General features: G+C 33.8%; 1 pseudogene; it reads right to left on the bottom strand.

Moving 5' to 3' along the window:
- Positions 1 to 2,839: 2,839 nt before the first annotated feature.
- On the bottom strand, positions 2,840 to 4,034 carry LOC150038348 (MLP-like protein 34 pseudogene; annotated as a pseudogene).
- Positions 4,035 to 17,414: the final 13,380 nt, after the last annotated feature.

Raw genomic sequence — 17,414 nt, 5'->3', positions numbered from 1 at the left:
GCATATTAGCCCAAAAAGATATATCGGAGATATATTGCTAATCTCGATGATATATCACAAAATTTGGAGAAAAAAGATCTTACCCCCAATATCTGTATCAGAAATGTGATTTTACATATATATCGCAGATATATTATCAATATACCAAGATTTTTTCAATCTTGTCAACGACCTAGGGTATTTTAGACTTTTACTATTTTAATGCTTGGACGGGGTCAAATCTTTTTAGATTTGCAAAAGAAGAAAAAGTAAAGGCACGCTTACAAATATCATATCCTATTTTAATATGCATGCAGTTGGCCATATAGAAATTTGATTCACCAAATATAACATCATATATTTGCTCTTGACAAACTAATTAGACATGCAAAAAGTCTTGTAATTATGTATATAAATTATTGAGAACCAGCTAAATATAAATTGATAAGAACAGATACTATACTTGCTTTGATATTGATGGTTGAATAATCTAACATCTAATGACTTTTAGATATTACAAATATTTTTCTTTAAAAAAAAGAATTATTTTGCCTTAAATAAACTACCCAATATAGAGAAAATAAAGTTACATAATTCAATTGAAAATCATCTCAATTTGTTCTATTAATTACAAGATATAGGACAATAAATTGATTGAAAAAGAGACCTAAAACACATATAAGCCTATAGCCAAATTTTTTTAACCCAAATATTTCAGTCTAATTGACTTAATATTTAATATTGAATGAGACATTGAGAAAACTTTAACTAATGTCAAGATCACATTAAAATTAAAGAAAGGGGGTTATTGTATTAGGTTAAACAGCTGTGGTTGTTCTAAAAACCAAAGATCAGTGAGATGAAAAGATTGTTAAAATGATTTTATTGTGCATTATTGACTAAAAGGTTTGAGATTTAAATTCCTCCTCACGTATATTGTTATTGTTAATATATATATATACACAGGTAGTTATGCTATTGTTATAGTATGCCACCATATCTTTTTGTAACGCTCTTTTTCGTCAATTATTGACCTTGTGATTTATTGGTAAACTCAAATTTCTTGACATTGAACACTTTGTCCATTGTGACGTTCTTGATGCTATTTTTTAAGTCATTATGGCTCGTTTTTACTTTATTATATTATAAATCTAACATAGAAGTACAAATTTTCATTCTCTTTGCACAATTTTTCGTTAAAATTTTGCAAATCAAATTCTCAATGAGAGAGTATTCTCTATTTTTTTTCTTATTTTTAAAATTTACGAACCAACTTGAAAGAAAGGTTATCTAACACATATTGTAACAAACCACATACAATGTTACAACAATCCTAATAATAAGAAGATAAACAAAGTGTAAAGATAAAACTTAGAGACAAGTTTTGATATAATATCACCTATATATGGGAGGCATTGTGCCCATGAAAAAAATATGTTTACTAATGACTAATTAAACAATTACAACGTTGTACTTATCGGTTAACATAATGCATTTATAGTGACACATGAACAACCTAACTTTGAATGAAAAACTTAGACTCACCTTAAGTTTGAGACTCCATCTTGACTGTGACTTAGGTTCCCTCTAAATATGAAAAAAACATTCTCTCTTATAAAAGGTGTTGTAGATCAAGATAATCTAGAGAGAACAACTCAAGACCCAACAACAACATTACTATACAGTCACTTGAATTGACACAGTTGCTTCATGCACAACCAACATTTTGCACGAATATCAAATTCTTCAAAAAAAAGCGACAACCTTAAAGTCAAGATCAAGTGATCTTTATATATACTCGCAACTTAAGGAAGGTAGCAGATAAAATCCAAATACACCCGACAACCAGAGAAGAAAATAATCTTTAAAAATAAGGTACACAAATTAATCTCCTCAACAAAAAAAGTATTTCCAGTCAAATAAGGCACCAAAAAAGACATTTAACAAAACATCTCAAAGGACATGATAAAAAATATGTTTACCAACATTCAAGTTTGTCACACCAAAAATGATAGTTAATACCAAAGCATTAACACAATTAAATTTAATTGAGCGAACTTTGTTGATTCTTTTTAAATAGTTAAGTTCGCGTTTGATAACTATTTTTTTTTTTTTTTGAAAATTAAGCCTATGGACACTATTTTCACCTCCAAATTTTTTTTCTTTATTATCTACTTTTCACCCATGGTTTAAAAAACAAGCCAAATTTTGAGAACTAAAAAAATTAGCTTTCAAAAAATTGTTTCGTTTTTAGAATTTGGCTAAAAATTCAACCATTGTACTTAAGAATGCAAATCATGATAGAAAATGTGGATTAAATGGCTTAATTTTCAAAAACAAAAACAAAAAACTAAATAGATATCAAACAGGACCTAAATTTTCACGTAAAATTTTCTTTTAAATGGTTAATGACACTAGCTAACATCTACATTAATTTTTTTTTCTTAAGCCTCTCAATAAAAACAAAATAATTTAAAATATTCAAATTTTATCTAATCATAGATCCATATTTATAGCCCAAATGTTCAACCGTATAGGCAAACCCAACAAATCAACATTTACCAACAATAATAATCCTCCAATTTTTATTTCAAATAAAGTTTATAACAGACAGAAATGTAGAAATTTTATTATTATACATACATATATACATACATACACATATACATATACATATACACACATAGACATATATATATATATATATATATATATATATATGGAACATTAACACTGATAGATACTGATAGAAGTCTATCAATATTTATCATTGATAGTTCTAAAATTTTGCTATATTTTATAAATATTTTGGTTCATTTTTCTATATCTAAAAACAGCTATATATATACAGACCCCACACTTTGGTTCAAGCAGCCACAGGCGTTTCTTTGTTGATTTCCATTTCCACGATGTGAGCATCAATATCTTTAGAAAGAGCAATAGAAAATTCCATCAAGCTATGTTGTAAATTTTCTGAAATTTTTTCCTCTGATTTCTCATATTCAAAAGTCCAATGAACTAAACTTCCCTTCTCTTTTGAAACACTTTGTATTGTAGTCTTGAAGTTCTTGTAATATTCCAATTTATCTGACCCCTCTTCTACTTTGAAAATTATTGAATTGTTCTTCTCATCAATTGCTTCCACCGATTCCTTTGCAGACCAAGATTTTTCAGCTGCAAATAAATCATTCAACATAGTGTATATAAACGATATACGATACGATGCAACGGTTTAAGGAAAAAATCATAAGGCCAGTTATAATTATGATAACAAATAATGTAGAAGGAATGAATAATCATTGTGCCATAAAAGAATCCTACATTTTAAAGTATAATACCGACACGACCTTGGTATTAATTGTCGTCACATCCTGGTTGTTATTTCCCTAGGTTAACACAATACACATCTCTCAAACGTAACGCCATTAGAGAAGGATTGAGTCAAGAGTAAAATTGCTCAAAGAAGAAAAAAGAAAAAGAAAAGAGAGGGAAAATCGGTGCTTGGAAAAATGCAGCCACAATATTTTTGTAGAAAAGGAAGGAGAATGAAATAGAAACTATTTCATTCACGAACGAGCACATTTATCCAAATCCACCCATCCGATCAGGCAAATGATGGCAATGGTATGCACGTGGGGAGAGATTTTAATACAACTATATATCTATATATGTATATTTGAAATAATACAAATAAACTTTAATATTTCATCGTAGAACAACTTCTAAATTATCCCAGATGGGATTTTACGAAAACCCTAAAGCTCACGTCGTTCTCAACTAGAATGACTTTTTAAAAAAAATTCATTTTTAATTAAGTCATTTCAAACCGGTCTCTAGTTTAGAGAGGAGAGTAAGGTTAGAAACAAACCGTGAAAGTAGATGAAATGGAGGATAGCTCCAACTTTACCCCATTCACCTTTTTGGAGCTTGCAACTTTGTATGTTGCTTGGAGAGGCCTTTGGTAAGAGGTAAGGTTTCATGTGAAACATTTCATAAAACTTTGAAGCTGAAGCATTGATTTCTACCTCAAATTCCAACTTCTCAGAGAGAGTCATTGTGTTTAAGCCAAAGAAAGATAAATGCAATGCCAAAACACTTCTTCCTCTTCTCACATATTTAAAGAAAAGGATTATTTTTGGTACTCTTGCATGATGTAATAACATGTGCATGTTAAGATTTATATGGTTTGGCTTGGCTTTTACATTTTTGTATACTCTTTAATAAATTTCCAATTCAATTCCTAAGTAGGCAAGTCTTTATATTTGGAAATTTATTCAATTTTAACTTTTTCTTTATATTTTTAATTATTCAATTTTAGTCCTTGTATTTTCACTAAATCTTGAATTTAGTCCCTACACTAATTTTTTTTTTTAAATTGTTAAATAATAATAATAGTTTTCATGCAAGGAAATATAATATGTGAATATATTTTCATAATTATACTAGGAATGCAAATAGATAACAAAAAGTTTTATTAAAAAAATAACAATAAACTAGTTTTAGGAACTCAATTTAAGATTTATTGAAAGTATAGAGACTAAAATGAGACAAACTTCAAAGTACAAAGATCAAAATTATATTTTGACCTTATTATTGTTGTTGTTGACAATCCCATGTTAGAAACATGGAGAGAGAGTTCACAATCTTTAAAATATACATGAAGTACTCCTCTTAACACAAATTGGTAATTTTGATTTATTATGGTATCAGCGCCAATGAAATCTTAACAAGTATTCGGTCCAAAATTGATTTAAAAATGAGATTCGACTTAAGAACGGTAAACTCCAAAGTGACAATATCTTTATGAAGCATGTTAAATCAGTTGGTTTTAAGATAACCCCACTGATTACGAACTTACAATTATATATATTAAATTAGTTGTAATACTACTAATTAATTTCATTAACTTTGAGATGAGTATATAATTTTTCTAGTTAAAGCATATATCTCCTTTCATAAAAAGCAACACGTGTAAAAGCAGTAACTATTTTAATGAAATCAAACATTTAGTTACTGTTTATTCCTTCTCATAACTGAACTGTAAGAATCCTATGTATATAAAGGATTAAAATGAGAAGAGATTGTAGATCTTGTCTGGTTGTAATCCTCCAAGAACTCTTGAATAACAGCTCCTCTCGTAGATGTAGACCTAGTTACTGAACCACTTTAAAATTTTATGTCTTCTTCTTCTTTTATATCAACTTGCATTCTTGATTAGTAGTTGTTGCTTTCTTATTCAATCGTCGGCATTAGGTCTCTTTGTTCTTCCTTGCCTAGAAATCGCCTGAGATGGAGAGAATGCTAGTCTTTTGATTGAAAGTGAGTTAAACCAGAGAGGCAAACAACTGATTAGAGTGATTTCTTTTATCCGTATGTGTTGAAGCCTTCAGCTGCTACGTGGCCATCGTTGGTCCATCTGTTTCAATACACAATCACTCTTGGATCAATATCTTAGCTTGGGCGTCAGTGGAATTATCCAAAAAGTTCAATAAATTGGTATCAGAGCCTGCAAGAATAGATCAAAAACTCTGAGAATGTTAAAGAAAGTAAATTTTTGAGCTTAGAATCAAGTGGAGAAGAAATATTATGGCAGTAGCATCATATGATATTGAGAAATTTGATGGCAAAGGACATTTCAGCCTATGGAAGGCCAAAATCAAGGTTGTCTTGGGGTGACAGAAAGCTCATGGAGCTCTTGAAGATCCTACAAAGTTACCTGATATAGTAACAACAGATGATAGAGAAAATATGGAGCTAATTGTTCATGAACACTTGTTTTGAACCTATTAGACAGTGTGTTTCGATAGGTAATAGATCAAGATAATGCCTTCAAGATGTGCTCAAGATTGAATGAACTTTATGAATCTAAAGATCTTTCTAATAAAATGTTTTTGAGGACATTCAAGATGAATCCATCCAAAACCTTGATTGAAAATCTTGATGAGTTTAAAAAGATTAGAACTGAATTTAAAACTCAAGGTGGTACTATAAGGGAAGATAATGAAGCTTTTGTGTTTCTCAATTCTCTTCTAGAGGTGTATAAGGATGTTAAAATAGCCCTAAAGTATGGGAGAGATTTGGTCACTATAGATATCATCATTTCTGCCCTAAAAATTAAGGAAATAGAGCTACTGTCTAATAAAGAAGAAAACCAAGTGGTGAATGTCTGTTTGTGAAAGGAAAGAATAAACACCACAATAAAGAAAAGGGCAAGTAAGCTTCCACGTAAGAGAATAAGGCAAAATCCAAAATTAGATGCAAATATTGTAAGAAAATAGGACATTTGATCAAGGACTAAAGAACCCTAAAGTGGAAAAATGAGCAAAAGAATAAAAATCAAAATCAGAAAGCTCAATCAACTTAGTCAAGAGAAGTTTCAGTAGGTGAAGACTCATTCTTCTACTTTGATACCTTGGCTACCTCTAATCAAAGGGCAAAACTTGAAAACAGAGCTAAGAGCCTTGATTGGGTTCTAGATTAAGGGTGTTCTTTTCACAGGACACCTAATAAGGACTGGTTTAATACTAACAAGGAGATGGATGGAGGTTCAGTCTACACAGGTAACAACTTATGTCTTGTGATTGGCATCAGCTTAATCCATCTAAAACTAAAAGATGGATCGGTCAAATTATTTAGAAATATTAGGCATGTGCCCAAATTAAAAAGGAACTCGATTTCATTGGGTATGCTTGACTCAGTGGGATGTGAAGCTATGAATGAGGAGATTGGATTCCTAAAGAAGAATGAAACTTAGGATCTAGTACCTCCTTCTAAGGATTGTAAACCTATTGCATCAAAGTGGGTTTACAAGTATAAAGAAGGCATCTCTAATGTCTAAAAACCTAGATTTAAAGCTAGGTTTGTGGCTCAAGAATTTACACAGAAATAGACGATAGACTACAATGAGATATTCTCACTCGTGGTAAAATAAACCTCAATTAGAATGTTTCTCTCCCTAGTTGTACAACAGAACCTAAGAGCTAGACTAGCTTGATGTTAAGACAACTTTTTTACATGGCTACTTAGAAGAAATCATATACATGAGTCAACCTAAAAGTTACCAAATTAAAGGGAAAGAGTCCATTTATGGACTAAAGAAATCCCTAAGATGCTGGAATAGAAGATTTGATGAGTTTATGCAGAAGATTGGTTTCCTAAACAACTATTATGACAGTCGTGTCTACATCAATTCTAAATCATTTTTTAATCCTTTTTACCTACTACTATATGTGGATGATATACTTCTATCAAGAAGTTCTAAGGAGGGGTAGAAACAAGTAAAAAAACCTCATAAAGTTAGAGTTTGGAATGCAAGATATGAGGTGTGCAAAAAGGATGCTTGGCATAGACATAGAAAGAAACAGATATGAGCACAAATTATATATCAATTAAGTCAAGTGTTATGATAAATTAATTAAAAAATTCCACATGAAAGAAGCAAAAATAGTATGTACACCCATTACTCAACATTTCAAACTATCAGTAAATAATTCACCAAAAGAAATAAAACAGGAACACCAAAAATCAATGTCTATGGTGCCCTATGCCCAAGTAATGGGAAGTCTGATGTATTTGATGATTTCTACAAGACTAGACATAACTTATGCAACTAGTTTGGTTAGTAGATATATGGCTAACTCTGGTAAAAGGCATGGGGAGGCCATTAAGTGTATTTTGAGGTACCTAAATGGTACAAAAGAAGCTAGACTCCTATCCAACAAATTACTGACTCAAACCCTAGGCTATTTGGCTTTGTTGACTCAGATTTTGCAGGGGATCTCAGTAAGATGAGGTCATTGTCAGGCTACATTTTCTTATTTGGAAGTTGTGTACTAAGTTGAAAAGCTTCATTGCAATCATCAGTGGTAGCCCTTTCTACCACTGAAGTAGAATTCATTGCTCACCAGAGGCTGTGAAAGAATGCCTATGGCTAAAGGGGTTACTAAAAGATTTAGTACTGTTCAGAAAGACAAAGAAAACATACTTGGTCTTTTCTGTTGTAACCACCCAGCTCATGTTCAATCTCCATAATCTCTTGTAAGATCTGTATATAAATAAGAATATAAGTGAGTCTTTGTGAATGGGAGTTTAGTTTTTGTAAGATCTCTACAAAATAGAAAGCAATAAAAGTATACCCTCCCTTTGCATAGTGGATGTAAGCATCTTGGCCGAACCACTTAAAAATTGTGTGTTGATTCTTCTTCTTTAACTTGGATGATCATCATCTCTTACCTTTCTTCATAATCTTCATCATTTACAGCTTTGATTTTATCTCCATCTTCGTCTTCTTCTTCAAGATCTTAAGAGAATGAGAGGAAAGTTGAGAATCCCAAATTTTGCATGTACTAGAAAGAAAATTCATTTCCTGATTATCCTTTTCCTAAGTGCAAAAACACATGTATGGATAAAGAAGACTACATGGTAGTGTTATCTTCACAAAAATTTTCTTTAGACCAACTCTTTGGGCTTTAAGCCTTCACAAGAGGTATAAAAGCCTAAAATAGTCCAAGAACAGACCAAGATTTAGATTATTGAAGATCAAGATTCAGAGGTCAGAAATCTTGAGGCTCAAGAATGGCCGCAACAAGATCTGAAATTGAAAAAATTGATGGAAGATCAAACTTTGAGTTGTGGAAGGCAAAAATTAAAGTAGTTCTTGGACAACAGAAGACTCTTTTGGCCATCTTAGATCCTATAAAGCTTCTAGGCACCCTAACGGATATGGAAAAAGAGATTATGGAGGTAAATGCTTATGGAACCATAATCTTAAATGTTACTGACAACATGCTAAGGCAGATAGTTGATCAGAATACTGCTTATGATCTTTGGAACAAATTTAATGAGATATATCTCAATAAAGATTTAGCAAACAAGGCTTTCCTAAGAAAAATATTCTTTACCTATCGAATGGACAATGCTAAGTCCTTAATAGAAATTCTAAAAGATTTCAAGAAATTATCTTAAAAAATCATCTTGTTGAAGAAAATGAAGCTTTCATCTTATTGAATTCATAACCAGATTCATTCAAAGATGTTAAACTTGCTATGAAGAATGGAAGAGAGAAGATCACAACATAAGCTATTATTTTAGCAATTAGAGTTTGAGAACTTAAATTGCAAATAACTAAGAAAGAACAACAAGGGGGTGAAGGACTGTTTGTAAAAAGGAAGACAAAAAGCCCTGGTAAAGGAAAACATAATGGTGAAGATAAATGGAAGACCAAGTGTCATTTTTGCCACAAAATGGGACATGAAGAAGGATCGTTATTCCTTGAAAAGGAAGTTGAACCAGAAGAATAAAAGTGGGAAACAAACACAGGAAGTAGTGGGAGAAAATTCCTTTGTGTACTCGGATGCTTTAACAGCCACTAATGAGTATGCAAGCCAAAACTCTATGGAGACCTAAGATTGAGTTATAGACTTCGGATGCTTAGTCCATACGACACCATCTAAAGGATGGTTCAATACCTACAAGAAGTGAGAAGAGGACTGATTTACATGGGAAATAACAACACATGTAAAGCTGCTGGGATTGGTTTTGTTCCTTTAAAGATGAAAGATGGCTCAATGAAGCTCATTAGGAATGTGAGACATGTTCCTACTTTGAAGGGAAATCTCTTATCATTAGAGATGTTTGACTTCATAAGGTGTGAGTAGAGGAGTTGGAAGAATCTTTGAGATTATAAAAGACTCAAAGGCAGTACTTGTGGCTACTAAAATCAATGGGCTATATGTCAACAAAGATGTTCAGATGACACAATCAGCTCTAATTGTTTCAAATGGAGATCCTACAGAAGATGAACTGTGGCACAAGAGATTATCACACATAAATGTGAAGGGGCTGCAAGTCCTATCAAAACAGGGCATACTTCCTAAAGAAGTTGGAAGTAATTTGCATTTTTGTGAGCGTTGCATATTTGGAAAGGCAATAAGGCAAAATTTTCCAAAGGGGTAGCACATTACTAAGGAAATTCTAGAGTATGTGCATTCTGACCTATGGGGTCCAACTCACTTTCCCTCTCTAAGTGGTGCAAGGTATTTTCTTTCTTTTGTTGATGATTATGCAAGGAGAAACTGGGTATATTTCTTAAAAACTAAATATGAGGTTCTTGGGAAATTTAAAGAATGGAAAACCTTAATTGAAAAACAAACCTTTAAACACATTAAACATTTGAGAACTGACAATGGACTAGAGTTTTGTGGAGAGGAATTCAACTTGTTTTGCAGGAAAAATGGAATTGTGAGACATAAAACAGTGAAGTATACACCTCAACAAAATGTGGTAGCTGAAAGGCTTAACAAAACAGTGCTTGAAAGGGTGACGTGTCGGCTTTTAAATGCACTCTTACTTGAGAAATACTGAGCAAAAGCTGTTTCCTATACAATCTATACCCTAAACAGATGACCACACCATTCTATTGAGCTAAAAACACATGAGAAGAAGTGGACAGAACATCCTCCAAAATTAGAACACTTGAAGATATTTGAGAGTGTGGGGTATGTACATCAAAGCTAAGGCAAGCTGAAACCTAAAGGCAGTAAAGTATATGTTTCTAGGCTTTAAACCAGGAGTCAAAGGTTACAGGCTGTGGCATCCTATTGAGAAGAGATGCATTAATAGCAAGGATGTGTGTTCAGAGAAAATAAGATGTTTATGTTGACTGAACAACAATCTACAACTATGCCAAAAACTAGTAGTACAAGGCTTGAAGTGGAGCCACAAGATGTCTCTGAAACCTCTACTTCACAACAAAACTTAGAGTTTGAAAGTGAAGATATAGTGGAAGTTGGGGAAAATGTGACTAGTGAACAAAAAGAATCACAAGAGGACCTATAGAACTACTTATTAGAAAGAGACAGAACAAGAAGAACCATTGTGCCCCCTGCTAGATATGTCGAATTTTGCTAGTGTTGCTTTGAATGCTACCATTTCACTAAGCAACAATGAATCTACAAGTTTTGAAGAAGCTACTAATAGTTCTGATGCTTGACAATGGATTGGGATCATGAATGATGAGATGAGGTCACTCAATCTAAATGGTACATGGAAGTTAGTACCCTTACCTAAATGATACAAACCTATTTCATGTAAATGGATCTACAAATTTAAGGAAGAGATTCTAGGGGGTCCAAAAGTCTAGATTCAAGGAAAAACTTGTAGCTAAAGGGTTCAAATAGGAAGAAGGCATAGATTACAATGAAGTGTTCTCTCGTGTTATAAAACAAATATCCATTAGGCTACTTCTCTCCTTAGTTGTACAAAAAGACTTGGAGTTAGACCAATTGGATGTGAAGACTACCTTTTTATATAGATATATGAGCGAAAACATTTACATAAAGCAACCTCAAGGATATGTAAAGAAGGGAGAAGAAGATCTAATTTTCTTATTAAACAAGTCAATCTATGGTCTTAAACAGTCCCCTAGGTATTGGTATGACAGATTTGATTAGGTGGTATCCAAAATTTGATTCAAGAGAAGTTCTTATGATTAGTGTGTTTACACTAACACCAAGAGCTTTGAAGATGCTGTATATCTACTTATATATGTAGATGATATGTTACTTGCAGGTAGCTCTCAAAAAGTCCTTGAACAAGTCAAAACACTTTTAAAGAAAGAGTTTGACATGAAAGGTTTAGGAGAATCAAGAAGAATCCTAGGGATTGAAATCATCATAAATAGAATTAAGTCTAATCTCTATGTGAGTCAATCTAACTACTGTGTCAAAGTTCTTCAGAGGTTTAATATGAGTGGTGCAAAACCAGTAAAGACACCTTTAGCACATCATTTTAAACTGTCATCACCTAATAGCCCTAAACCTACTGATGAAGAACATATAAACTCCATGAAATCAATCTCTTACTCTCAAGTAGTAGGATCCTTAATGTATCTAATGAATTTTACTAGACCTAACCTATCCTATGTTATAAGCTTGGTCAATAGGTATATGTTGTAAACCCCGAACCCTAGGTTCCCTACTTAAGTGTGATAATTAATAAATAATTAGTATGTTAATCAAGTTTAAGAATAAGTTGATGATATATTGTAAGGGAAAGTTGGAGAATGAGAAAAGTAAGAAAGGAAGTTCTAAGTATTGAAATAAGGCTCTCGGGTAATATGCTAAAGAGCACTTGGTGAAGGAAAATTGCCTACGTATGGGAGCCAAAATGAGCCATGGGCATTGGGAGAATTGATGCATTGAGCATGAAGCCTTTGATGTGCGGTAACCAAGGTTTGTAGAGTTTAATTGGGGCCATGATGGGCGTGAGACCATGAAGCTAAGTGTTAGCTGAAGTGCTTGCCATGCGCTAGCATAGGAAATGCATTAATCAAGCTATGAGAGGTTAGTGGGCAAGGTTTTACATGTGGCAAGCATGGCCCTAGGCGAGGGGTTGTGAGGCATTGGCTAAGCAAGCAATGTGAGCAAGGGAGGCCAAGGCGATGGGCGTAAGGTATGCTAAGGCATGCGATAGCCGAGAGGGGCATGTGACCAAGGGGTAGCATGTGATGGCAAAAGTAAGAGCCGTGTGTTGATGAGTGTTGATGACAAGGTGAGACTATGCACTAGCCAAGTCTTGCATTGAGGTAGGTGGGAAGGATGCCTTAAGCGATGCGGCCTATGCGTGCGTTAGTGTGTGATGGCTAGGCAAGGATGTGCATTAGGGCCATGCGATGATCTTGAGATTAGGTGTTGGGCACAAGAGGGATGCTGATGCATGCGTTGGCCAAATGGTGTAAGTGTCCAAGTGAAGCTTGTTGGGATTGGTGTCCTAAATCTCCTTGTAATCTCATAGATTGTAAACATTGTATAAACATATTGTTGTTAATAAAATAAGTGTTATTGTACAAGCATATACTCAATCCAATAAACTAAGATCCAAGGTTATTTCATGTAATTTAAAAAAGTATGTAGAGACATACAAGTGGATATGACCCACTTTGTAGGTGTTACAAGTGTTGTAAAGTGCTACAAATGATCTGATCCTGATCAATCATGTGGAGACATGTGAGTGAGGGCATCCTATACAAAGAGTTTGTATAAGACCGGACTACGAAATGATTAGTCTCTTTATATAACGCCGTTAATAATAGAGACTTACATTTCACTAGGATGACCATAGGTGACATGACCTGAATCCTGAGTGAGTTGTGAACTCATGCTCATGAAGCCCGTCCTTTGATTTGTATGGATGAGAGTGGTTAGATTTCCAACTAAAAAAGCCTATCATTTTGGAGATTCGTCTGATTGAGGATTTGGGAACACAGCTATACAAGACGAAATTCACCCCTTCCCCGATGTAGGGGTAAGTAGATAAATTGCTCCCTTAAGGGCTGATTCTAGGTCTTGAACATAGTGGCCACACCCTCTCCTGACCTGAGAGGGACTTAGTCATAGTTGGACTATGACTTATTGTTCATTAGAAGAATCAGTGGTACTTAAGGAGTTAGATGTAACTATAGGGGCAAAACACTATTTTGGCTCAACTGTATTTACGAGCATTTTGTGAAGAGCATGGCACTATTGATTGGTTATATCTAATAGACACGAAAATTTATTTGTAGTGCGAAGAGTGTAGTTGTCGCTCTTTAATGGAGTTAACGGATGTTGGGTAATTTAATTAAAGAGTTTACTTAATTATCCGAGTTCCATTGGAGCTTCAATCTACAGGTCCATAAGGTCCCCTCTGTAGCTCAATAGGGATTTAATTGAGAATTAATTTTGGATTGATTTGAAGTGTTCAAATTAATCGAGGAAATTAATTATATATGATATATTTAACTAAATTGATTATATATGTGATATAATTAATATAATGTATTTGATACATTATAATTTAAGGTAATATGGGAGGAATTTGAATATGATTCGAATACTAATTATATGAATGAGATTCATATAAGTGAATTTAATGAAAATGTGATTTATATTAAATGCCATATATTGTTGAGAGAAAATAAAATTTGTAGGTTATATTGTATTTGATGCAATATAACTATAGGCTATATGTTATATTATAACATATAGTGTGTATATATACTAAAGTAGTTATTATATTTATATATATATATATATATATTATTAACTTAATTGAAATTAATAAAAGGGAAGGAGTTACAACTCTCTCCCCGCATTCTCTCAATTAATATACGTGGGATTCAAGTGGTTGGTATTGGTTCTTCCTCCCCAATTCTCTCTAAGATAAAGGTTCTCTATGAAAGAATCAGACAAAGAAGAAAGTTCTTCTCTTCCCTCTCCTCTTCTCCATCTCTTTCCCTCTTCCAAGGATTCAAGCAAAACCCACAAACTCTTCCTTGAATCCTTTATCCCAAGAGAATACAGAGGATTCTCAAGTGGTGTGTCCGTTCTTAAAGAAGAAGATCTGTGTGGAGAAGTAGATCAATTCGTGTTTCATTCGAGGGAGTTCGAAGAAAGGATTCTTCAAAGGTAAAGGTTTCTAAAACCCTAAGTATTTTATTTATAGCATATTGTAATTTAAGAAAATACATATCTTATTCTTATTTACTGTAAAACTTATATTCAATGAAAAAAATGGAATTTGGGTTGATCTTTGCATCCGCTCAAAGGATCTTTTTCGAAAATTTCCTTCAAAGCCATGCATTGGTAAGATGATGAAGAGCAATGCGTTGGTGCTTAGAGGAAACTTTAAGCTTAATCACCGATTGTAGTGGCCAGTTGTCAAGATTAGGAGGGTTCAACCCATTTAAGGGCGAGCTGGCAGCCTAAGATTAAAAGGAAGTCATGCAGACTTTAGTATAAAAAGAAAGGCTGACTACATAAGCACAGTTTGAGCAATCCAGTTGTGCTATTAAGGTGATTCCAAAGCCATCTGAAGGATTGGTGAGTATATTTGTACTAGGGCTACTAGAAGAAATCTTCAAGGAAATCGAGCTGAAATCTGAAGAGATTGTAAGAAGGTCGAGCTCTCGGGTAAATCTAGGCCAATGTTGAAGATTTGAAGTTTCCAACCAAACCACGAGGAATTTTGAGCTCAAATAAGACGATTTTGAATAAGTTCATATAAGGAAAGTTTATTAGAAAAGTTCTGAAAAATGAGTTATTTAAATTATAAGTTGAATCTAAAATTTTAGAACAAGCAGACAGGTAGCTGCTTAGGTTGAGCAAACAAGCAGCTTGAAGAGCCATACAGTGATGTTGGTGGATTCGTGCAAGGGATGCGTTGGGCTGGGTGCAAGGATGTGTTGAGATGTGTTGGACCGTGCAACAAATGTTGAAGTCGTAAGCGCAAGAGAGTGTGGAGTGGGCATTGGACTGTGTGGCAGAGCGAGCGGGGCTATGTAGGCAGGGGAGTGAGGTGCTAGGTGCAAGGTTTCATTGGAATGTGTTGGCGCACGGCTGGACGAGCGCATGAGACATGTGTTGAGCAATGTGATAAGATGTGCGGGCGTGTGTTGAAGGCATAGGCACGAAAGAGGCAGTGCATGCGTTGATGAGCGGTTGAATAGGGTGCCTAGGATATGCATTAGCGCATGTATGTGTGCATTGGTGATGTATATTGGTGATGTATATTGGTCACATATCTAAGGCTTAAGTCCAAAGAGATCTCTTAAGTGTTAAATGGCTAAGGTATGCGTTGAGGTGAAAGTACCCAATTTTAGACTAAGTGTTAAGTTCATTTGGGAAAGATAACTTCACAAGTAGGTCAATGCTAATAGCTAAAGCATGTTGTTCTTGTCCACAGGGTTAACAACAATAGGAGAAACCCATCAACCCTAGTTGTATTGACCAAGGACGTGAGTGACTATAATTGTTCTTTAAACGTTTTAGTAAATTTATGTTTTAGTTGAAAGTTTATTCTCATGCTAGCTTACTCTAAAGCAAGTTTTCCAAGCAAACCAAGATTAAAAAATATGATTAACGCATACTACTTTTAAAAGGAAGTTTCTATAACATGTTTAAAGTAATGATCTACTTAGTTACATGAAGCATGTGTTGGTAGTTATGTTTTATGATACCATGTTTTCAGTAAATTTATTTAATGGAAATATTTACTTAAAAGTTATGATGAGCTCGATAGTGAAGTACATAAAGAAGGTATCTAAGCAGTAATACCCGGTTCTAGTAATGATCCTTGACACCGAAGTTATGGTAAGGTGGGTAGGATCCAGTTTAGCTCTGCGTGCACGTATGACAAGTTAGTGATGTAGGTTGGATTGAACAAAAGGGTTCTTTCCCAACATTGGCTGTAAGGTGATTGAGCAAATGGGCTCTCACCCCAACCCAGGCTTATGTTTGATAGATTGAGCAAGAAAGTTCTCTCTTAAACAAGGATATCCGATGTTAAGAGATCGAGTAAAAGGGTTATCTCTCAACTAGGAATCAGTTCAGCTATGTTCTCAAATATGATGAGTTTTAAAGTTTACGTATTTGTTTGCTTGCTAAATTTTTAGTTTTCAGTATTCAGTTTTTTAGCTTTCAGATTAAGAATGAGATTTATGTTTTTATTAAGTCACTCACTAGACTAGTAGCTCACCCGTTTAAGTGTTTTTCTCCCCAGGTAGCGGTCATCTCCCCAGAAGATAACTACGCTACTGCTCTGCCACTAAAAGACTCCGACTAGAAGTAAACTATAGATGTTGGTTCTTTAATGTCTGTACATATGTTTTGGTCATATAGGGACAAGTTTAGTATGTTGAGGCCCATTGAAATTGGGTTTGTATATGAGTTGTATATATGTTATAATTGTGAAACCCTATTGATGTTAAATATGTTTAAAGTTTAGTTCCTTAGTAAATATGTGTTTTTATCCAGGGTTTCCTAAACAGGTTAAGCAGGTCAGTTAGGCAGTAAGTACCATAAAAGAGTTGGTAACTACTATCATCACATTCTTTTCTAGGTTAACAGGATAATCTGGAAGTAGGTGTCTAATCCAGGAAAGTGCCATTGGGAGGCAATCAAATGGATACTAAGGTATCTATGTTTTTCTAAAGATGCCAGAATTCTATACAAACAAATTGAACCAATGAATGATGAGATCTATGGCTATGTAGATGCTGACTACGCTGGAGATTTAGACAAAAGACGCTCATTATCAGGATACATTTTTCTATGAGGAAATAACCTGATAATCTAGAAGGCAAGTTTACAATCTTTTGTGGCTTTATCCACAACAGAATCAGAGTTCATCGCATTATCAGAGGTAGTAAAAGAAGAACTGTGGTTGAAGGGGTTACTGAATGATTTGAAATTATACAACCTACTATAAGGATCTATTGTGATAATCAAAGTATAATATATCTATCTACAAATCAACAATTCTACAATAGGACAAAACATATCGATATAAAGTATCACTTCATCAGTGAAGAAACTGAAAAGGGAGAAATCGAGGTAATTATGATACATACCTCAGACAACGCAGCTGACATGTTAATAAAACTCGTGCTACAAACCAAG

Source organism: Benincasa hispida, chromosome 1 (assembly GCF_027475165.1).
Source record: "Benincasa hispida cultivar pf3 chromosome 1, pf3_genome.v1.1, whole genome shotgun sequence".
Taxonomy (NCBI): Eukaryota; Viridiplantae; Streptophyta; class Magnoliopsida; order Cucurbitales; family Cucurbitaceae; genus Benincasa; species Benincasa hispida.
Note: the sequence above shows the minus strand (reverse complement) of the source record. Positions and strands in the feature narration are given on the sequence as shown.